Source organism: Trichechus manatus, unplaced genomic scaffold, assembly GCF_000243295.1.
Source record: "Trichechus manatus latirostris isolate Lorelei unplaced genomic scaffold, TriManLat1.0 scaffold00101, whole genome shotgun sequence".
Classification (NCBI taxonomy): Eukaryota; Metazoa; Chordata; class Mammalia; order Sirenia; family Trichechidae; genus Trichechus; species Trichechus manatus.
The window spans coordinates 4,928,668-4,933,841 of record NW_004444037.1 but is presented as its reverse complement, the minus strand read 5'-3'; positions in this window follow the sequence as shown (position 1 = coordinate 4,933,841).

Below are 5,174 nucleotides of genomic sequence, written 5' to 3'. Positions count from 1 at the left end.
CCTCATAGGGTGGTTCTGAGGATTAAGTGAGGTGGTGCATGCAAAGAGCAGAAGCCTGTGACATTGGGCTCAAGAAATGTCAGCCATTAAATATCAGATGACATTAGTGAATCCCAGTATTTCTTACATTGTGAAGATTATAAGCATAATCCTGAGATGCTGTTTTGTCAAAAAAAGAAAATACGGAAACACAGTGGAAATGAACATTTACATATTTGCTGAGGAGTAGATTTCAGTATAAATTGGATCTGTCTTAGAACCCATGCAATAGAGGGTTATTATCACAAAACAAAAAACCTCATTTAGAAACAGAGCAAACTCATGGCATGAGCCAGGGGCTGTAGCATACTTTAGAACCAAAATCCTAGGGAAATAAGTGAACATTACCACTTAAGAGTCATCTTAGGCAAAGCTCTTACTTAACCTCTCAGTTTTCTTGCTGAAAAAAATGAGGAGTTAGACTAACAGGTATCAAAGATTTCTGAGAGTTCCCATTTCACCCTCCGGTCTATGATTCTACTTAATACCATGGACCATTTAAAGTTGAATAAAATCAGATAATGAAAATAATGACCCCTAAACCGTCACAGTCGAGGATAGACAATTTAACACTCCTCGTATCATATTGTTGTTGTCGGCTCCGACTCACAGGGACCACATGTACAACAGAAGGAAATGTTGCCCAGTCCTGTGCTATCTTCAGGATAATATCATATGAATTCCTGTAAATATACTATTGTTGCATGTCGTTTAGTCTTGTCTTCCCAACTAGATTAAACATTCTTTGAAGATAGGGACCCTAGATCATACTAATTCCTCATTGTCCTTAGCACAGCATTTAATACGTTGTCGTTGTCGTTGCTGCTGCTGCTGCTGCTGCTGCTGTTGTTGTTGATGTTGTTGTTAGCTGCCTTCCAGTCAGCCCCTGACTTGTGGTGACCCCATGAGTTGTAGAGTAGAACTGCTCCATGGGCTTTTCTTGGCTGTAATCGTTACAGAAACAGATCACCAAGCCTTTCTTCCATGAAGGTGCTGGGTGGGTTTGAACCACCAACTTTTAGGTTAACAGTCAATTGCAAACTGTTTGCATCATCCAGGCTCCTTTTAACACATAGTGACCATTGACACAGTGACTACTGGATTGACACTGTGGCTACAACAATGGGTTTAAACATAGCAATGATTGTGAGAGCAGCCTTTCATTCTGTTGTATATGGGGTCGCTATGGGTTGGAACCGACTCAAAGGCACCTAACAACAACAGCCATCAGTAATGTGCTTACATAGAGCTATAAACTATATACATCCCTCTATAGTATGGCAGGAGCCCTGGTGGCACAGTGGTTAAGAGCTCGGCTGCTAACCAAAAGGTCAGCAGTTGAATCCACCAGCTGCTCCTTGAAAACCCTATGGGGCAGTTCTACTCCGTCCTATAGGGTCACTAAGTTAGAATCGGCTCCATGGCAGTGGGCTTGGTTTTGGTTTTGGTAGTATGACTTCATAGTCATACTGGTTAGTTGTCAATCCATCACAGCAGTCTAACCCAAAACAGATGTTAATGAGAAGAACCAGGCATGTGACTTCATAAAGTATATTTCTAGCCTTTCGTTTATTCAACAATATTTATTTAGTAACAACTATATGCCAAGTAAGAAGTCCTGGTGGTGCGTGGTTAAGTGCTTGGCTGCTAACCGAAAGATCAGGGGTTCGAACCCACCAGCGGCTCCACAGGAGAGAGATGTGGCAGTCTGCTTCGGTGAAGAATACAGCCTTGGAAACCCTATGGGGCAGTTCTACTCTGTCCTTTGGGGTCTCTGAGTCAGAATTCACTCAACAGCAAAGGATTTGGTTTGGTTTATATGCTAGGCCCTGGGCTAGATGCTAGTGAAGCTCTCCACCACCATCACAACAGCGAAGGCTCTCCCACAGGTAATGTGTAAGTCACAACTATGTAGCAATGGATCACCAACCATTTTATACCAAAGCATACCTTCCCTGGCTGATGAGGAAGCTTCACAGTTCATTCCCAGAGTTTTATTAATATTTTATCAAGTCAACAAGTATGGCATTACAAAGTTGAAAGAAAAAAAAAAATCACACTTGTATAGGGCTTTTTACAGGCCTAAAACCTAAAGTGTTTATCAAACCATACTTTGGCCTTTCTCAAAGCAGAAATATTACACTGTAAACTGGCGACTCCTATTCCTAGAAGCCTTCTGAACTCAACATTTCCTGCTGCTGTGATTCTGGTCGTAAGTATGTCAGCAAAGCACTCTGTGGTCTGCAGATTATCTGTAAACCAACTGACAGGTATCCAATGCAGACCATGCGTGGATGTTTCTTTGCCCCTATCACTGCCCTTAGATGATGCTGTGAAAAGTAAAAGTTCATCAGATGCTGACCGGGTTCACGATAGAACTGCACTGTGAATTCCTAAGGTGAAGGGCTGTTTGCCATTTATCGCTCCTTCTGCTTATCAGTCATGGAGTGACTTTCCTCCATTTAAATAGCAGCCTGCTTCCCTCCTATGGCTCCATCCCAGTTGCCAAGGTTCTCTAAATGCTAATGAGGAGATAGAGGACATTCTGTGATCTTGTAAAGAGCTCACCCAGCAATTTGGTAAAAACAGAGTGCAAATATCAGGCCTGGATACCTGCATTTGTTGGTCAAGGATCAACAGAAATGGGCACCACCAAGACTGTGTCTGCTACTGCAAAGAGAAATGGAATACTCAAATGTTTTTCTAGAAATTTCAGATATATTAAAAATAATAATAATAAAGCCAATACATTTATCTCAATGGTTATTTTGGCAAAACAAAGAAGGAGGGGTGTTGAAATTATAAAGCTAACAGACCTAATGCTAATGTGCAGAAACATAAACTGAAGGATTGGTTCTTTGGGAAATCTTTGAAATAGGAATGCATGAAAGTGAGTAATGGCATTTGGGTGCTTATTTAGCAAATAAGGCAATCAAAAATACTTTGACGGTCTTTTTTTTTTTTTTTTTGTTAAGTTGCTCTGGTTTAGTGGATTAAAAAATCAACTTGGAACTGAGAGGTCTTTGTTTGATTCAATAAGTGTTTATTGAGGGCCTTCCCAGCTTCACCACAAATACAAGGAGTGAACGTTGTATAGTCACGCTTCCTCCCTACATTTACTTTGCAAAGTTTCCTGTGAAAGAAGCCACATTGAGTGTTTCTTAAATGCTCTAAGTCATTAGCAGTATTTATTAGAAGTATAAAAGATAATCAACCAACAGATTATACCACTTGAAAAGTTCTGTGTGGTGACTCTTTAAAAGGATCACCTGCTAACTTTAGACATATCCAGAGTGTCACAGAATCTCAGAGCTGGAAGCAGCCTCAAGGGGTCACAAAATGAAGTGAAGAGTTGGCATATATCCAGATATAAGTAAATCAACCTAGACAGAACAATTAGTGCTCTACATTAGTTGAGTAGGGAATCACAGGGGACCTGAAACTGCTGGAATCAAGATGAGTTGGTTCCCAGAAAGAAACAACAAAGAGAAGAGGTTGAGCCAGGATTACAAAATCAAAGTTAACCTCAAAACCATTAGAGAAATGTGTCCTCCCGGGAAGGCTTGTAATTTCAGTTCAGTACACTTATTTTGAATTTTTATTCATTAATGTCAAGCTGGTTTTAATATTAATTGCTAAGGGTCAAGTTCAGACACAAAAAGCATAGTTGTGCAAGTAGATACAACCTGATGTGTTTATCTTTTCAGTGCACACTTTCTGCCGCAGGCGTGTGCCAGATGTAACAGCAGCTGTAGGAAGTTGTTTATCTACCCCCATTGACCTTTGTGGAGTGTGAGGAGATGGTAAAAATCATGTTTTTAAATTATAGGCATTTCCTTTCTAACTAGCATCTTTTTAGTATTGGTCAAAACACATCAATGAAGTCATAAGAAGGTCAAGAAGATATGATTGTGCCCCGATGATATCAGTAAAAACATACTTCTGCAATGATTTATGATACCAAATGCACTTCATTCATTCATTGTCCAGTAAATATTTATTGTGCTCCTACTATATGCAGGGCACAATTAAAAAGTGCAAATCAAATAAATCATAATGCCTGTAAATTTTGTATCTTCCTTGGACTTTTACAAATATCACTTTTTCTTTGCAAATTTATCCTTTAAATTTTTCAAAATCTATTAATATTTGCAGGATGAGAGATGGTTCAAAATCCTTAGGTATACTTATTAAGAAAACATTATTTTGCGAGTTCATAGCCAAATGTAAAAATTACAGAGGCAAATGCCACATTTTTCTTGCAGAGAGTTTCAGGCAAGGTTTCTGGCCACACAGCTTCTGTAGTGATGGGCTCACCTCTCATGCCTGCAGGGATTACACTAAATGCAAGTGGGATTGATTTATCAACCTAATCACTCATGAGAAATACTAACAATGTCATTAGCTAAGTTTCCAAAACAACCCAGTTCCTGCTTGAAAGTCAATCCCTCAGAAGCATGCTAAGCCTTACTTTTGTTATGACATTTGGATGAAGTCACAAAGGTTCCTTTGGTCTTTCTCTGTCAACGTCAATGTCCTCTGGGGAAACCAGTACAGTGATATTAAAAGACAAAGGGAAACAAGTCAGAGTCTCCAAAGAGAAACACACAAACAATAATTATTTTTAAGAAATCCAGTTAGATTCTCATTTTGGTCGAGGAGTAATCAGAAAATGTTGTATTTCAGCTTGCAACTGAAATCAAAATGTATTATCATACTTCTTTGAATCGTGTTTATTGATTGTCCAGACTTCTTCTAACCTTATGAAATATCTGAAACCTGGACACACTCACACGAAGCGATATTTAGAGGTATTTGCTATGCGTACCTAACTCAATTACATAGGCATTAGACAGATTCTTTTATACTCTTAAGTAAAAGAACTGACACAAAATTTTATTTCTCTTTCATTGTGTATTTCTTTTCTATTGCTCTTTCATTGTGTGTGTGTGTGTGTCTGTGTGTGTGTGTGCTGGGAATACAAGGATTGACAGATACGGCCCTTGCCTTCGAGGAGTGCTTAATCTAGTAACTGCATTTTAGAGGTGGTTCACTTGACATGATTTTCTCTGGCAATCTTTGTTTATACCATATCATTGCCCAGTGATGGCACTCATTTATCTGGCAATGATATG